Genomic DNA, 19,763 nt, shown 5'->3' on the forward strand with positions numbered 1-19,763 from the left:
TCAGCTGCGCAGTCTGAAAGGGAGGGGAGATGTTAGCTAACTTAGTGCTAACCGGTAGCTTTCCAGCATGTGGGAAACAACAGACTTTTCTTGGTCTTGAGAAGCTAACACACTGTAACAGACACCGTACATTTACTGCCAGAATATTTGCTGAATGCATATAGAGGAAACACTGCCCTACTGCTGTCCTATTTAGTAAACAGTAATAGATTCTGGAAACTCTCAAACAGACAGGATCAGTCTCTCTTCCAATGATTCAGGGACACCTGCTACTGAACATAGACTGTTATGCTTCTCCCTGATAAAAATTATTTTTTCAGCTGATACCTATAAAGGCCTTTTCACACGGGAAACAATATACGCACCTTGTAATTCATTCATCAAACAGGGACACTTGCTACTTAACATAGACTGTTTATGCCGATAAAATAAAAGTTTTTCTGTTCAGAAAAAATCAAACAATAAAACAGATTTATATATGTTAACCTGTTGCTCAGAAGGTGCCTGTTATGATGTTATGATCGTAGCTCTGGACTCTTAACTTGTTTTAACAAGCTAGATAAAAGGTAATGCCCTGGCAGTGGTAAATAACTTTGGTTTTATATTTGATTTGATTACATTAATGTTTATGATTTGCAAGAAATATTTTATTGCTACTGTGTAAAGGGAATACTGCTGGTACAAAGCACCTTATTTGTTTAAAGTGTTTGCAAACCACATTATTGCACTTTTGTGTATGTAGCAGTACATTTAAATTGTAAGTGTGCAATACAGTACTCATTATTAAATTTTGCACATAACTCGCAGAAAATCATGCGATTAATTGCAATTGAAAATTCTAATCGTTGCCCAGCACTAGTAAAAGTATAATTAATCAAAGAATTAGTGGATAATTAATCACGCTGGGTGTCTTTAGGGGATGCTGTCTCATCAAAGTGCCATAAACCAGCTTGAAGACTTAGGTAACGCCACTATGTAGAAATATAATCCCATCCAATGTCATGCAGAAAGTCGAGAGTGAAAGAGGCAATAACAAAGGATAACCCAATAAATTGTATGCCAATACATACAATGCACAAAATACAGCACAATGGGGTACAGAAATCCATATTAAGTGTAATTTAGAGAATAAAAAGGAAAAGGGAATAACAAATGTTTGACTGCAACGTAAAACCCTTAACCAACCTTTCACCACACCCAAGGTACACAATTCCAGTACAAACTAGAGATGGAAATGAATGCTTTATATCATCAGAGCTTAAAGGAGGGATTGGAGCTTCTGTGTGTTCGATATTGTTGTTTCTGCTCCATGGAACAGGCCCATCACCTCTGAAAACACTGGAGACCCACTGGCTCAGTGCAGATTATAAATATGCATGGAAATCAATACATGTTTGGCAGTGGGGGAGAGAAAAATTGAGAAAAACACAGGAAGAGAGCAGAGGCCCTGGAATGTTCATCTTCATTTATTACAGTCATTTATTCTTTCTCTCTCTTCCCTCTGCTGCACATACTTATCTGTGCACACACACAGGCACCTACACACGTATGCACAGCAAGAGAAAGAATATGTCCAGATCAGCAAATTATCCATTCTTCACTCTCCGACCGTCCCTTTGGGGCTGTGCAGTGTGTAATAGCAAGTGCATTCCTCTGACGATTAGCCAGACTGTATATTTGTAATTTCTGGTCCATAAGGGAGGCAAGGGAGCAGTCTGAGACGCAGGTTCATTCATCCATTGACATTCATCCTCGATGTTATATGCAAAATACACAATTCAACACTATTCAGATTATTTATTAAGTTAGAGACAATATAGAAAAACTGTAGATACTGTGATTACAAAGTTAATAAATAATCTTGAAAAGGAATGTTTGACTTTACTTAATATTATAGCTATCAAAACTAATCAATGATGTTGTCAATGCTCAAAAGAACAGAGAGAATTGCAATTTTAGGGCTGTGATTGAGAAATAAAGAAAGGAGAATGCGTACTAACCATTTTGAACATGTGATACTGTATGAGATATGTGATACTACTAAGTATTTTATGTATGTATTTTTATTTTCATTCATAAGCTAAGAGCACAACTTGAGATTGTGTGTGTGTGTGTGTGTCATTACAAGTACACAACTGTGAACATTACTGTAAGTCTGCAGAGTATAGACAGGCACTGAGCAGTCTAAAAGTAGGCTCCAACTTGAGATATTGCAGCAGTAGTCCTGGCCCAAAAGGATACATCGTAGCTTCTTATTCCTGTTTTATGACTAATAATAATGGTCCTACTTGTCTTGCTTCAGCACCTCTCCACCATTCATTCCGTGTGCAATTTGCTGTATTTCTGTCCATCAAATGCCTCAATACAGACTCAAAGTGTGCCCAAATGACCTCTATGCAACATTAACATTTGACAACAGACAGTATAAATGCACAGTTGCGATATTACAACATATCTTTGTTTAGTAATTGGTGACACTGGGTGGTTGTAATATAGCCCAAAGGGTCATTTGATACTGTAATGATAGCAGGTTGTCATAGTGGCTAGATCGTTGACACTCTTCCCTATCAGTCATGTCTTAATAGTCTGGAAAAACACTCCCTTATTTCATGGCATGGTAAATGGAACTTCAGTCTGCCTGTACTTGGTAGATTAGATATTGAATATATGTTTTTCATATTATAATGACTTATAATTTGGTTAATAATGAATTGTGGCTAAAAGTGGGAAAAGAAAGCTAGTGTTATGAAAGGAATTATTTTGTTATTTATGATCTAAACCTGCTTCCAGTATAATTTGGATACATTTTTAACTATTACATTTTGCAGTTGTATTTTATAAAATACAGTAATAGAGGTGTGGTACATATCACTATGATAAACGGCTGTTTATTGCAAAAGGAGCAGTGATTAGGACATTCACTCACTTTGTATCCTCTTACATTTATATAAATACAACCACAAGTTAACAAGGAAAACTTTATTTCAAATTCAAATTATCTTTATTGGCATGAATGTACAGCAACAATATTGCCGAAGCTATTTCTCTATTCCTGACATTCTTATCATGGGAGATCCCCTGATTATACCTCTTTATTGTCTCCAACGGAGAGGCCTCTGTGATAATAATATATGTAAATATGTATCTGATACATTTAGTGTGCTTTCTGGGAGCACTTGGTTGTTTTCCAGTGTCCAATGAACTATTCACTTTCACCTCTTCCTTCTCTCTTCTTTCCCATTTTATGTATTTGATCTACCTTTTCCTCCTGCTGCCTACTTCCCCTGCTTTTTTCTTTCCTTTCACACTTGTTCTCCTTTTCTCTCATCTCATTCTCTTTTAATTTCCATCTTCCACTAACCACCTCTCATCCTCGGTATCTCTGGCCTCTTAATAAGCTCTAATACATACAAGACATTGGCTTTTAATGTGTACCCCATATAGACCAAATAGGTGCATCATTAATCTAAGCCCTTTGCAGTGCTAGCTGCGTGTAGTGGTAACTGGATAACACATTGTTTCCTGTGTGAGCCACATGATCCATATTATCTACCATCACTCCTAAATAAATTACACTTGGAGATGTGGCATTTTGTCTCTGTGTGCCTAAGCATTGTGTTGCTGGACTTAGCTGGTGGATGAATGAATCTATAACAAGCGTCTCATCTGGTTACAAATGTAGACTTGATAAAATGATCCAAATATTATAAAACAATTGTAAACCCGTCCCGTTTGCAAGTGACATAGTCTAAAGAGCGACAAAGTCCATGTAAGGAGGGCAGTGGGATATACTGTATGTGATACTACTAAGTATTTTATGTAAGTATTTTTATTTTAGTCTAAAAATAGGCTCAAACTTGAGATTTTGCAGCAGTAGGCCTGGCCCAGGGTGGCACGGTGGTACAGTGGTTAGCACTGTCACCTCACAGCAAGAAAGTCGTGGGTTCAAACCCCGGCCTTTCTGTGTGGAGTTTGCATGTTTTCCCCATGTCTGTGTGGGTTCTCTCTGGGTGCTCTGGCTTCCTCCCACCATCCAAAGACATGCGGACTAGGTTGAGTGGTGACCCTAAATAGTCCTTAGGTGAGAGCGTGAGTGGTTGTCTGTCTATGTGTGGCCCTGCGATGGACTGGCGACCTGTCCAGGGTGTACCCCGCCTTGCGCCCGATGTCAGCTGGGATTGGCTCCAGCCCCCCGTGACCCTGTACACAGGATAAGTGGTTGACGATGGATGGATGGAGTCCTGGCCCAAAAGGATATATGCATAACAGACTTGATAAGATGATCAAAATATTATAAAAAATTACAAACCCTTCCTCACCAGAGAAACGGCTGTTTTTTTGTAAGGCAGGTGACATAGTCTAAGAGTGACAAAGTCCCTGTAAGGAGGGTGGTGGGATGGATTGATCTGTTAAGTGAACTAAGGAGAATGAGGGTCAAGTCCCATGTGAAAGAAAGTCAAAGTTGCCTAGTTTTAATATTAATAACGTTACGTTACTTAGATCATGTGACTTACGTAATGCACTTTAATCCAAACCACTTTCTTTGTCTAAACCTAACCAAACTATGACCATTCTACAACATTTATAACATGTTAAACGTGTGATTATGTCACGTGACTTGCGTATTAATTTTAATTCTGTAACAGCTCAAATTGAACATTGGCTGTTGGGTGCATCCAAGAGTGGTGACTCTTCTGCAGAACAGTTTACTTCACATCGATTTCAGGAGCAAGTTAAACCTTTCTACGAGGTACAAGGTTGTTTATTAGTCATTATACAGCTGCATAACCAAACAAAATTTGTAATTCCTTCATGCTACACACACAACATATAATTAAGTGTTGCCTAGGCCTATTAAATTATGGTAACATATAAAAAAAAGTTATTTATATACATATTGTACATGCACATATATACCCCAAACATTCCACAGTGCATTTTTTGAATTTGCATCTGGGGTGAATGTAAACAGCAGCAACCAGATGATAATATGAAAGTTTCATCTTCACAATAAACAGTCTGACATTTGGGAATGAAAGTCCATCTTGTCTCTGTTTGTGCACCAAGCATCATCAATGTAAAACACAGAGTCCACCTCCTCTCATCTTGTCGGAATCTTGCACTGACAGCTCGGAACATGGACCACTGTCCGAGTGCTTGATCCAGGATGTTGATGGGGCAGGTCTCTGTAACGATGTGGGCATAACAGTCTCTGAATTCTGTTGTCTGGTGAATATGAGTCCTGTTTTGTCCAGACCGGCTCTTTAGGAGCAGAATTATGTCTGTAAGTATGGCTCCTCTCCTGGCTCTTTCCTCTCCTCTGAGGGATCACCGCACCCGCCATGGCACCTGGTCTGCTTGTTTGGGCCAGGTGGATCGTGGCCTGCTGCTCTTTAATCCAAAAACCCTGTCTTCATCTTCCAATGACTGTATTTGTGTCAGAGGTAACGCATTTGGCAATGAAGCCAGAAAAAAACAGATAAAAAACAAAAGTGTAGCGAAGTTTGAAGGAGCTACCGGCTGCTGCTTCTACAAGCGCTGCCGGCTGCCATAGCATGAACATCATGCCAATATTTTAAGATTCATGTTCAGTTTAATAGTTGATAAATGCACCAAGTTCCAGTACTGGGGCAAGTAACTTATAAAATAATGTTTTTTGTCTCATTTTCAGGTTGTAGCAACTGAAGTTTGCGCCTTCTCAGCCAACATAAGGGGCTTGCAGATCTTTGAGTTTTACTTATAAGTTAAGTTACTTGCAAATGCTGAAAGATTAAATTGGGGATAAGAAAGGATTCAGATCTGATTGGTGGATGTTGGTGAATAAAATACTATCAAACTGTAACCCTAGAGTTTATTCAAGAATGTGTTTAAAACACAGAAACTGGAATCATAGTGAAACAGCTGGTTTCTTTCAAAAATACATCTTTCATGACTTATATTGGGTCTTGGGATGGTAATAATTCTGATAACGGCTCCAGCCGTTGTTGGTCAGTGAATACCGAACCCTGATGCATAAGTAAATCAAAAACTATATTGTCTGATTTTTACACTTACAACAGCTTTGGAGTGGTTGAAGGGAAACTGAGATGTAGGCTAGCTGTTTAACCCTTCATTGCACTAAGCTGGGCTAAACATGTCTTTGACCAGTCCCTCAACTGAACACACAGATATGAAATTAATATTGATCTAATCTAACTCTCAGTAAGACAGCAAGTCTATTTCTCAAAATGAGAATTCCTTTAAAAGACAGTGGGAAAGGCATCATGTTCAAACTTGAGTGCTAACGGTGATCTAAGCAGGTTGTATAATACGCTCTTTAACCTTACTGTCTACAGCATTTCATTTGTCCCAGGGTGCATCACAGAAATATTCTCATCAGCCATGTTATCTAACTACATCACTCCCCAGAAATAAAAATAAAAAATGTATAAAACACCATCTGGAAGAATTTAGTTCTCAAAGTGACCCCAGTGAAATGGGAAAAACAAAACTTTTACTTCCATCTGCCTGTCTATTTCTTCTTTCTTTCTTTCTTTGACAAAAATGTTTTTTTTCTCTTTTCCTGTCACCTCTCTACCAGTGCGTAATTTACAGTATGTCAGTAGTGTGTAAAGAACCTTTTGTCTTGTACAAATGGCACCCTGTGGCTTTATTTATGAGGGGTTTAGTAAAATATAGGGTCTAAAACCCCAGGGTTGTCCCGATATGGGTTACTGCTTATTAATCTCTGTCAAATGCACAGTTAGACGTCTGGAGTACAAATACACATACACACACACACACACACACACACACACACACACACACACACACACACACACACACATACACGTATTCATTGATGTACACATACCTGGCCACAGAAAAACCTGATAAGCCATTAGAACTGCCATTTTAGGATAACTTATGAAAATGGCCTTTCTCGTTCACTCTGAGCCCTAGATGACGCTTTTAAATTGCAGATTTTGTCCGGCCAACAGTGTAAACCCCAAATTTACGAAGGTATTGAATGAAGGTTACGATATGGTAACCCTAGTTCTATAAGCACAGGCGGAGCCCTCTACTTGGCTCTATGGGTACTACCTCCTCCAATCACACGCACGCACTTGCCCACTGAAATTTTTATTGTGCACGTAGCCGACCAATAGGACGTTGCTACTGCTACGTGCGTGATGTATAAATAGCAGTGTCCCTACTGCCTCAGCATCCGACTGCCTTTTCAGCAGCAGGGCTCATTGGTAGAGGGCTCCGCCTGTGCTCATAGAACTAGGGTTACCATATCGTAACCTTCGTTCTATCTCACACAGGCTCCTACTAGACTCTATGGGTACAGTGGGTGGAGCCCGATGACTGTCTGCCCTAGCCGTGACAAGCCAAAGTCCACCACGCCAACCCAGTCGGCCACAGGCCAGCCAAAGCCCCGACTACCACATCACCTAGTGACAGAATGGTGGAACACCCCCGGCAAGGTCGATGGACCGATAGGGGCTTGACCTGACCATTAACACCTGGACTGCCCTGACTTCTCACTGGAACATCAGGCAAAGCCAGTTTGCAAGCAGGATCGCGAGAAGGACCCCGACATATCCAAGAGATAGAATCTCACAAACGGGGACTGTGTGCTCTACTTGGAACATTAGCATAGCACACATGGACACAACAGATGCACTCTCACCTCCCTGTACCTTAAGTGGGGTAGGGGGGTGGAAGGCATCCAGATTTATTTTCCTGGACCTGAACATGCTCCTTATGTTCTTAAGAACAAAGGAGGTGTTTTGTCTCAATCCGGCTGCACTGTGGTCACCACGAAGCAGCATGCAGCTGGGGTGAACCGACAGACACACAGCTCACTCACCTTGCAGAGGCGAGAACTAGCCGCATAGCTGTTTGAAACAAGCATTTTCAATGAGGACTGCTCAGAGGGCTCATAAAGTGCGGATATTAGAGCCACCAGCACAAGCAGCAAGTCATACTGAGGTGCCAAGAGACACAACACTGGTCGCTGTCTTCTCACACCCTGCAGAAAGCGAGGGGGTGGGTGAAGACTGTTCTGTCACCAAACCCCCCGTGACAGGAGGAGCTGCAGTGCGACAGCCACTTCTCCATTAGACCACCGAACAGGTAGGCAGATCCGTCTCCCTCTCAATGCATCAGCGCATTGTGTCACCGTCATGGCAGCAGCCCTTCATTTGGCTGCCAGGCGATGTAGGCAACCCGTTGCAGGGGCCGGGCAGCCTGGCTAGCGAAGAGGAAGCCCAGGTCCAACTACCGTTTCGCTCAGATACCACCAGGAGAGTGACGTGGGCCATAGGCTTCTGTCTCAGTGGTTTGACTAGCCCAGCAAAGACCCGAGCCCTCCCACTGTCTCGCTAGAGCTTAGTAAGGCAAGGCAAGGCAAGTTTATTTGTATAGCATATTTCAACAACAAGGTAATTCAAAGTGCTTTACATAAAACATAAAAGCAACAGGGAAATATAAAAAAGTTTAAAAGCAACACAGGGAAATAAAAATATACACATTAAAAAATAATAAAAATTACAATGCAGTGTACAATCAGGGTTAAAAGAGTTAAATGGAAAATAAAAAACGGCTGAGGGGTTGAGCAAATAATTGAGTTACAATTATTTTGAAAAGAGAATAAACAGAGAAGTACATTTAATCTACTCTCTCTAGCTAGTCTGTACTCGGGTCCATAGCAATCTTTGGGTCCACTGAAACTCCAAAAACCCTCGGACACTACAGAGAAACCAGGACATGTCTGTCCGCAGGCCACTTTGATCCAGTTATACTCTGGAACCACCTGTGCGTTTACAGGTGGACAGAGGTTCCTGCAAATCACTCAGGCATGAGATTTAAGACTTCCTTCACTCTGTTGAATCTCACTCTCATTATCTTTTCAGTCAATTACCTACTCATTTCTCACCGTGTAAATATTTAATTAAAAGCAATGGTAAAAAGCTAAAAACAAAGAAAAAGAAAACAGGACAGTAAGGTGCAGTGCAAGTTATCAATCTACTAGTTAAAGGCAGTGGTAAAAAAAAAAAACTTAAATATTTAATTAAAAGCAATGGTAAAAAGAAAAGTCTTCAGTCTTAATTTAAAAGAACTGACAGTTTCAGTAGACCTGCAGTTATCTGGGAGTTTGTTCCAGATATACAGAGCATAATAACTGAACGCTGCTTCTCCTTAGATTTGACTCTGGGGACAGAAAGCAGACCTGCTCCTGATGACCTGAGAGGTCTGGATGGTTCATAACGAAGCAGAAGATCAGAAATGTATTTTGGCCCTAAACCATTCAATGCTTTATAAACTAACAGCAGGATTTTGAAATCAATTCTTTGACAATGTAAAGACCTCAGAATTGGAGTGATGTGATCCACCTTTTTGGTCTTAGTGAGGACTCGAGCAGCAGCGTCCTGAATCAGCTGCAGCTGTCTGATGGATTACTTAGGGAGCCCTGTAAGGACACTGTTACAGCAGTTGAGTCAACTGAAGATAAATGCATGGATAAGTTTTTCCAGGTCTTGCTGAGACACAAGTCCTTTAATTCTTGATATATTCTTCAGGTGATAGTAGGCTGACTTTGTAATTGTCTTAATGTGGCTCCTCAAATTCAGGTCTGAGTCCATGACTACACCAAGATTTCTGGCTTGATTTGTGGTTCTTAACATTACAGTTTGAAGTCTTTCAATCGTCATTTCAATCGTTCCTCCCTGGCTCCAAATAAAATAACTTCAGTTTTATATTTGTTCAACTGAAGACAATTCTGGCACATCCAGCCGTTGACCTGTTCAATACAGTTACTCATCACCCGTATGGGATCATAGTCCCCTGGTGAAATGGTTATGTAAATCTGTGTGTCATCTGCATAATTATGGTAACATATTTTGTTGTTTTTCATAATCTGAGCCACTGGAAGCATGTAAATGTTAAACAAAACAGGCCCCAGAATGGATCCTTGGGGAACTCCACATGTCATTTTTGTAAGCTCAGATGTGTGATTACCTATAGACACAAAGTAGTTCCTGTCCTTTAAGTAGGATTCAAACCATTTTAGTACTGTGCCACAAAGTCAGGGTTGGTTAGCCTGTCGACAGTAGCAAACAGGGCACGTGCATTATTAGTGTTTTTGGTGATGATGTGAGAGAAGAAGGACCGCCTTGCATTTCTCAGTTCTAAATTATAAATGCGAAGTCTCTCTTTATAGATGTCATAATAAACCTGGAGATTTGTTTTCCGCCACCTGTGTTCTTTTCGACACTCTCTTTTTTGAGTTCTAACCAGCGTGGCATTTCTCCATGGAGATCTTCTCTAACCAGAGACCACCTTCACCTTGGCTGGTGCAATGGCATCAATAACATTTGTAATTTTAGAACTGAAATTATCTACAAGCTCATTGACTGAGAGGGCGGGTGTCAAGGAGAAAGCCTCAATAAATTTTTCAATAGTGTTTTCAGTGATATGCCGTTTTGTGATTACCTCTGTACATCTGTGTGCATGCAGATAGCAATCTCAAAGAAAACACAGGAATGATCATAGAGAGCAACATCAGTCACCACAACCTTGGAAATGTCCAGACCCTTGGAGATGACTAAGTCCAAATGACGGAGTCCCTTATTGTGTGTGGCCTCCGTCACATGTTGGGTCAGTCCATAATTATCAAGAACACAACACAGTTCTTTAGTACCTCTGTCCTGGGGGTTGTCAACATGGATGTTAAAATCACTAACAATAACCACAGTCCCACAGTAACTGCAGTCCCACAGAAAGTAAAAGTTTTCGATGAAATGCACTGAATGGACAGTACATGCCGTTGAGAGCCACGTGTTCAATACCATCAATCTGCTGAATCTCTTAGCTCCTCTTTGGATTGGCAATAAACACCTCAGCATTCAAAGAGCTGACTGTGTTCAACAGATTATTAAAATCCTCTTTCAACACTTCAGACTGTTGCGTCACAACATCATTGGTCCCGATGTGCAGTATGATGTTTTTCAAAGTAGGATGTTCAGCCACAATATGCAGGATTCTTTCTGCCAAGTCAGGCACCGTATCCTTCGGAAAGCGGAGTATTTTGGTGTTCTTACTGCACATGCTTCTTACATCGTTAACAGCAGAGTCACCCACAATAGTGCAATAGTGGTGAAAATCTGTTCTGCTTTTGCACACTCTTTTGTTGGGGAGGTTTGTTGCTAACTCTCCCTTTCGCAGCTGTCCACAGCTGTGTCCTACCAAGAACAGGGGTTGAAGAGGCGCTCTGCCTGGATGATAATGCAGGCCAGCCAGTCGCATTACAAATCTCAGGGCGCTGGGTTCTGCCTGTTATTCGTCCTCCAATTTCCCCAGGAAATGATTTACTCTTAGGCTTTGCACCAAGAGCGTTCCAGGGAGGACTCCCACTTTCAGATTTATTACCCAGTACACAGGCCTCCTGCTTCTTAGTAGTCTTATTGGTACAAATTAGCCGTGTGTTAGCATGCTCTTGTCCACTGTTTTGGGTCCACGGTGGTGTCATTCCCACACAGTCCATTCACTTCCACATTCACTTCTAACCTGTGGATCTTGGTTTCCAGCACTGCAATTTTCATTAGCATTAGCATTAGCTATAACTCCAGTCACTGCAGTACAGGCTAGTGCTATTGATAGGCCACACTCGTGTAGCACTAAGATCATAAAAGTTTTTAAAGTATGGCAAGAGCCAACTTTATCTGGCAGTTCCAGTGATTTAAAAGTATCCAAGAGCCGGTGATTTCTAGCAGAAAAAAAGAGAGTTTAAGCAAAAGAATGCAAGCAGAGGCAAGAGCAAGCAGCAAAGTGTCTGCACTGTAAGAAAGCAGGAAGTAAGGAGAGCATTAGCTTAGCATCAGTGAACATGCAGTTTTATGGAGACTGGAGCACGTTACAAACCGAGCCAAAGATGGAGGGGGTTCGGTGGGGAGGAGAATGCTCTGTAGGAATGTACTGTATTTAATCAGTTGAACATTCACAGCATTTTCAGTGTGTACACAAGCAGCACATGAAACACAAATAATTGCATGCTGGACACATAACAGAGGGAGGAGGTGTGGTGGTGTGCATAAGCCTCTCTCCCTCTGCCACCCCTTTATTTATTTTTATTATATAATTATTTATTTATTTATTAATTATTTTTTATGTTAAATAAGGTTGAAACTCTTTTTCCAAGGGGCTGCAATCGAAAAGGCTGTGGTGTCCTTGAACGCACCATGGGTCGTTTTCGAGGTTGAGCAGGCCGTGGTGTCTAAATTATTTGTATCCCACTATAACTTTTGCTAGGAAAATAGAAACATCTCCATATTCACCCCTGTTATTAGTCATGATGTAGTATACATAAAAATAAAATACTTGACAGTAGGCCATCATCTTTGCGTTATGGAGAGGGGATACATTTTATGGCAAGTTGAATATATAGACTGAAATTATTTTTATCCCACTATAAGTACTGCTGGGAAAATAGAAATGTCTCCATATTCACCCCTGTTATTAGTCCTGATGTGAAGTATACACAAAATTATATACTTGATGGTAGGTCATCATCTGTGCATTATGGAGGGGGAAACATATTTTGGCAGACTGCATGTCCAGCCTGGTAGGACCAGTAGGCTACTGTTGAAATGAAAAGTTCTGTTTAAATGCAATGCATTATTAAATTGTTATAATAATTTACCCTTTAAGGAGGGGGACAATTTCCAGCAATTTCCAAAGGCCATACAATGAAACATGGATTACAAGGACAAAATATTGTCTACAATGCTGCATTCGGTTTAATGTACATTTCGAGTCAAGGAGATGTAACGTTGAGGCGAGCAAAGTGTTAAACTGATTACAGTGATGTTGATACAGTATCGATGGCGTATGTAGGAGCAGCTTACTTGAAAAAGGTGACAGTCTGTCTGAATCTAGCTTCCAAACAGTAACATGGATGACAAAGTGATCGACTACGTGGTCTGTTATAACATCACCAGACTATCGCGAAATAAACATTTGCTTTAGGATTGAAACTAAATGCTCGTCTTGTGTAGACATTCTCAATTGAGTGCAATGAATAATACGAAGTTCGGTAACACATAACATAAGCCTATAAAAACGTTTATAAGTGCTAGCTTGCTCTACACAAACCTCGTTAATAAAACAATACTAAAACGATAGATTAAACAATCCACATGGTATATTTTTCATTCACTTTGATGAAGTCGAAGGTCCGCCTTCACCGCTGAATGCACACGCGCTCCCGCGGCAGGGGAAACACTTTCTGTCGGGGATAACTACCTTGGCACGACACCGGCGTTGGAAAAGGCCAAAGGGCCTTGAACGCACAGCTGCTGTAACTGTGGTAGGCGCGTCCCCGGTGAGTCTCAAACTCGCAGCTTCCATGAAGCAGCGGCAGGGTAGACAGCCTCGCCTGCTGCAACAAGGCGCTAAGAGCCGCTCGTGGAGGAAACAAAACCAACCGAAGCAGCGAGCGATCTCTTTCATCCCGCTATCCCGGAAGAGACTTGGCCTTGGCTGTCTCCAGCTGTAGCGGACTAGCCTAGCTGCGCTGGGACTGCTCGGCAAAAGAGACGTCTGCAGGGCAGCGCGTCTGTTTACGTAACACGCTTTTACTGCCAGTGAGCTAACAACGCGCCCGTGCGAGTCCTCGTGGGCGCACTGGGAATGCAGAGTTACAGTAGTACTGCTGCATTGTCCAGTTTCCACCATAAGAGCAGCTCATTTCTCGGCTGTCACATCATGGAAGCGGACCATTATGGCCGCGCAGACCGAGCGGGGGGGGGGCGGGGGTCATTTCGCCCGGGTGCAAAGATGAATTTCTAGAAGTGGCGACTCCATCCGTGGAGGTGGTGAATTCAGAGAGCAGTTCGCCGTTTCCTGAAGAAAAAAGGATGCTGAGGAAGTAGGGACACTGCTATTTATGCTTCACGCACGTAGCGGTAGCAATGTCCTATTGGTCGGCTCTATACCAGGGGTTTTCAAAGGGTAGGCTCAGTGAATGGAAGTGAAACAATATTACATTAATTATTGCATTAGTTATCAAAAGGAGATCACATAGAATAGCTTACATATGTGAGAGTTCAGATATACAGTTTTGTTTTCCCCCATCAGTCAAAATTAAAAATGCCTTAGGACAGACCTTTTTTAAAACTATTTGGTTTAGTCAGAAGTTTTGTCAGACAGCAATATTAGTCTATTTTGACTCAAATGTTGAGTGTCTATGGGATTGAGTAATGTAATCATGATCCCATAGGCATCCAGGAATTGAGCAAAACTTACCAAGTAAACAAAAAATGTGGTGGGGGGGCGTTGTTTCCCAAGCTTTGTCTGAGGGGAGGCCCGCAGTCTCAGACTTTGAAAACCCCTGCTCTATAATATTCTATCCAGCTATTTTACCTCACAAGTCAACTGATCTCTGCCTGTCTATGTGGTCCCTCTAAAGTGTACACACAGAGAAACACATACATGCACACCACAACGATACAATTTGTTGTACTCGGGCCAAGTCCAGGGATAGCCTGAGGATGGGGAACAGTTGGCTGCCACATTTGGCTGGTTCCACACTGTTAGTCAGATATCGGCTCAAGTGTACAGGGGAATAGTCTTTTAAATGATACCTACCGCACTGTCTGTGTGTTGCATTTTGTGCACTGTATGCAAATGTGAAAGACACACACACATACTGTACATGCATACGTTCATACATTTACATATGTGTATATAAAGGCTTGTGTGTGTGTGTGTGTGTGTGTGTGTGTGTGCTTCTGCCATTAGTTGACGAGTTTTTCCTTAACATAAGCAAGCTGTCCTGCCAAACTGGTCTATTATGCCTGCTAGTGAAAATGCGTGTGTGCAGTCTTAATTTCTTGATTCTCACATCCTCTCTTTCACAATGACTTTTTTTTGTAATAGATCTGTTAGGCATTTCAAAGAAAATGAAAATGTGTGTTAATGGAAACCGCTTTGCAACTACCACTAACATTAGTGAAATCTCTAATGTGTTGTTAAAACATTCTTATGCCCACAGCACGCTCACATCGCCACGTTATTACATTGCTTCACATCCTTCTTTTGTGTTGGTGTTTTTATTATCTGTTCTTTGAACTTCTCACCCCTATCCATCCTTGCACTGTCACACTGTCTGCTCATTCAAAACACAACACAAATTATTTCTGCTGTTGCAAGATGAATAAACCGCACATGTTCGTATGTCTTGTTTTAGTATGATCACATGTTAGTACTTGGAAAACTGTGTGTTTCTAATTATAAATCACCGTAAAAGCACAATGAGGTCTCACTGTGGCTTCATTATAGACTTTGTAGTTTGTAAATTGGACGCTTTATCCACAGTAAGTAACCTGATGGCTGACACCAGTGCTTCTCTACAAAGATAGAAAAAATTATGTTTTACTTAGTAAGTGAAATGTTCATAGCATTTTACTATATTTAGACATCTATCCAGGCTCTTTGTTAGGCTTTTTATCTTGCAATACTGTATGAGGAAGGTGCTTAATTGTCCCGTTTAGAAACCTTGACCTTGCTAGAATCGAATTAATTAGTGTGGTATGAAGGTTAATTAGTAACAAAGGATGTCCATGCATCATAAAGCCCCTTGTCTTAACCCACTGTGGCAGTCAAGCAGAAAAACAGTCATCAGTCATCCCCTTGGTGAGAAAAATCTAAAGTCACACATGAACATGAGAGTTCATTTCTGTCCAGTTTTGTTCACTGACCCCTAATGCCAGGAAAGGCAGCCATCTTCACTGCATAAAGCAACATATAGAATGTACAATGTAGCAGTAAGATTTTGACATTTCTGCTCCATAATAGTCCCAGTAAGACACTAAACACTGATTCATTTTTGCATCTCGCCTGATCCAAGGCAATGCTTTTGAAGGCATATATGAAGCTGGAGCCATCAGTGTGAAAAAATGAAATAAAAATGTAAGAGAAAGGGAATTCTACAATGTCATGTCGCTTAGCTTAGCATAATAACTGAAAAGGGGGGGGGGGGGGAAGCAGGTCTGTCCTAACAGTTTTTAAACTTCAGATGTGTTAATTAGTGAGCTTTCGAGCAGATGGTAGGAAGATTGTGTTATATTTGGACAGTTCCAGCCTACCTACTTGCCCTTGTTTCCAATCTTTGTGCTAAGCTAAGCTAACTGGCAGCTGGTTCCAGCTCTGTATTTACCATACGAACATGAGAGTTTTAGGCTACCAGTCTTATTGTGTATCTCCATTCTGGAAAGCAAACAAGCTTGTTTAGCTAAGAAGTATTATTCCTCAGAACAAGTATGTAGTAATTGGCAGAGGTGTATGTCTAAAGTACAAATACTTTGTTACTGTACGTAAGTAGGTTTTTTCTGTGTTTGTACTGTACTTGAGTATTTCAGGGCAACTTTTACTTTAACTTTGCTATAGTTCTAAGCCAAGTAACAACTTTTGACTCCGAAACATTCTACACATTTATGCCACAAATCAATTTCGCCCAGCTGATACAACACCGGCATACGGCATGGTAGTTATCAAGTCATTCTCGTGATATGAGTCACAGCCACTTTGTGACAGAGTAAAGTGGTAACAGGTTTTTTTGCAATGTAAATATCTAAATACTGAGGTGCAACCTCTGCTCTGTTTGGGACCGTGGGCTCCACTTTATTGGATGTGATAAGTGGATATGTGGTGAGATTGCTGGCTAATCTCACGTGTTTTTAGTTAGTTTTGGTTTCCACCTCCTTGTCTCATCCTAACATACAGTTAAAATGGGGTTCTGTGTCTGTCAGATGGTCTGAAGGGAATACTACCACAACAGCATAGCAATAATGCAGGCTAATCCCTGCACAGGTTAGGAAATATCCACTTGTCCTCTTGTGTCTCAGTTTTCCTTATAGTGATTCACTGTAACTTACAATGCTGTATTCAAACCTGTTTTGAGTGACTTTAAAAAGTCTGCTTTTTGTAAGATCAATAGATTTCAATATGTAGTACTTCTTGATACTTTTAAAACCGGGTACATTTTTATTTTTACTTGAGTAGTATTTTACAGGATGATTTTTACTTTTACTTGAGTATCATTTTAGTATAGTATCTGTATCTGTCTATACTTTTAAGTAGGGAAATTTAGTACTTTTCCACCACTGATAATTGGCCTATTGCTTTTTTTGAGTTCTATGCACACACACTCAAACTGGGTATAGCCTATGGACACATTACTGGCAGCAGCATACCAATGTAAGTTCTGATTGCTTTATTAGTGCTAGTGATGTAGTGGAAATCAGGTATGGTTCTTTAAATATTTCTAACCCCAACATGTCAGAGAGTTACATCACAATAATTTCTTGTTATTTGTGTTTGTCATGATGTGTAAATAAGCTTCTAGCCTGAAAATGTAATTATAACAAAAGGGGAGATTTCACTTAAATCATTAGTGAACTTAATCGGTGGCGATGGTGGTTATGGAGGGCTATGTCAATAGATGCTAACCACACAGGTCTATTTATGAAGCTGTAATTGACTGTCAAGTAGTGAGGAAACTATTACGGGCAGGGCTCCAAACTCATCGGGTCAAATCAATTTCAATTAGGTTTGAACACACAGACCCGCCACTAAAATGTAAATACGTTCAGACAAAACAATAGCAAAGTGATAGACATGGTAATGAACCCTCAGCCATACAGAAATATACTGTGAATGTTTTTATTTCATTGATTGGGATATGTTCATGTACACAGTAGTGTTGCACAATATTCACGTTGATGTATTTACCATGGAAGCAGGGATATTATGCTTCTAGTGCTTCATGTAGCATTTTAACTATTTTTAATGTACTAATTTATTACAATAGTGAATCAATCTTTGCAGATAATATAGTCAAAATAATTTCAAAATGAAGTAATCATTTTTACAACAACATTTATGTCATGGGCTATGTTTCCATTCAGTTTAAACACTCCCAAAAACCCCAGGACACAGGTGATTCACTACCATGAAGTTTACTGGGAATCTTGTGAAACTGTAACACAGTACAATGAGATATTTATATCATTAAAGAAGCTAAACACACAGTATCAAGGTAAACTGCACCGCTTAGCTAACGTAGCCGTGTAGCTTATAAGAAGAAACACAATCAAACTAGTAAAAACAAGCAGCAATAAAACTTAAAGCTAACTTAACCTAGCATAAAACTAATTAGCGTCTTAGCCATCACAATATTCTTAGAAAGTCAAAATAAGTGATAACGTTACATGATGAAAAAATACTTACAGACGTCGCCTTAGCAAAGAGGGAGAATGAAAAGCAATCAACTCAGAAGCTGACGGGTGGGAGAGATCATACATGACCGTAGCTGATCGCCACATGGCAGTATTTCTTTTATCTTTTTTTTTTCTTTGTTTTCCAGCATACACTGGTCCTAGGTTGCCACAGCTACAAACATAAACAAACTGCACTGAACTGCCCAAACAAAGTGACAAACATATTTTCTAGGGGCATAACAGTTTGTGTTTTATTTAATTATTGTGTTTTTTAACTTAAGAACAGTTGATTCATCCTGTGGGTTTGCAACAGAGTCATGTGCTAAAACGTCAGGCATTTATTAGTTTCTCTGGGACAGACAGTAAACTTACCCATAACTACTGTCTAAACTATCTCTAACTAAATGACATTTCTGTGATCTCCCTCTGAAAACTATTTACTACTACTATTAAACTATTTATTCCCCTGAAACAGTTAGGAGCCCCCCTGGGAAAGCCAGCCTCCCACTTTGAAAACTTCTGGCTGAAAGCATACAGTATATCTGGATTATACAGAAATACAACTTTTAATGAACAAAAAAACAGTGTTTATGCTATTCTACACATCCACAGTTTCTCACATCCTGTATTTTCGCTCCTCTTTAAAACTTCTTCACTAAGGAAAACACTTTCTCATTTGAATGAAATAGTGTCATCAGTTCTTTTGTAGTGGGACACACACTGTTGTCAGTTTAAATGGTCCCCTTAAATTGTGTTGATGAAATTCCATTTTTAGTCTTATTTTTTTTTACAATAGGGCCAGGGCCTTGTTAGGTTCAGTTAGGACTTAAAGGCAACCATTTGGATGCCCTTACATATTACATAGCCCTCCGCAATATTCACTACCCCAAGCTTTCACATGATTTTGCAATCAAAACCGCGGGAAATGCTCAAGTAGAGGTGGCTATCAAAGATGTGCAGTTTTCCATCTACAGTATGTGTGGAGGGATAATTGACAGGAAAGGTAGGCGAGAAGAACGCAGAAGCAAAGGAGCCTTTTATTACTGACACAGGTGTAGGATTGCATGCCTGTCGCTGAGTCTGCGTAGTGGGTCTGTGATTGTGGCAGTTCCGAGCAGGGAATATGAGATTCAAGGGCTTGTGGATGGATTGCCCATGTGTCATAGCGTCTGTACTGTGCAATATTAAAAACATACTTGTTGACACTGCATATTTATCTTCCAAAAACACTCTTCTCTTCCTCCTCCTCTAAAACATTATCCTCCTGTCTGTGAAATATCAGCCAAGGGAAAATCACTGTAATAAAAACATTAAAGTTACCATATTAAGTATTTGTTTTGCATTTATAAGAACAATAACATAAAAAAGTTATACCTTATAAATACAAGGCTCAATAAAAACAAATATTTACCTTTAAGTGGTTTTACACATTATACTGTTTCCACTCTTCTCTTTGGAAAAACTGAAAAACAGGCAGAAAAAACTAACTTCAGCAGCACA

General features: G+C 40.3%; 1 protein-coding gene across 1 annotated transcript in view; it reads left to right on the top strand.

Moving 5' to 3' along the window:
- Window positions 1-19,763, top strand: part of LOC123968112 — a 59,156-nt gene that overhangs the window by 14,997 nt on the left and 24,396 nt on the right. The window lies entirely within an intron of this gene.

This window comes from Micropterus dolomieu, linkage group LG03 (genome assembly GCF_021292245.1).
Source record: "Micropterus dolomieu isolate WLL.071019.BEF.003 ecotype Adirondacks linkage group LG03, ASM2129224v1, whole genome shotgun sequence".
Taxonomy (NCBI): domain Eukaryota; kingdom Metazoa; phylum Chordata; class Actinopteri; order Centrarchiformes; family Centrarchidae; genus Micropterus; species Micropterus dolomieu.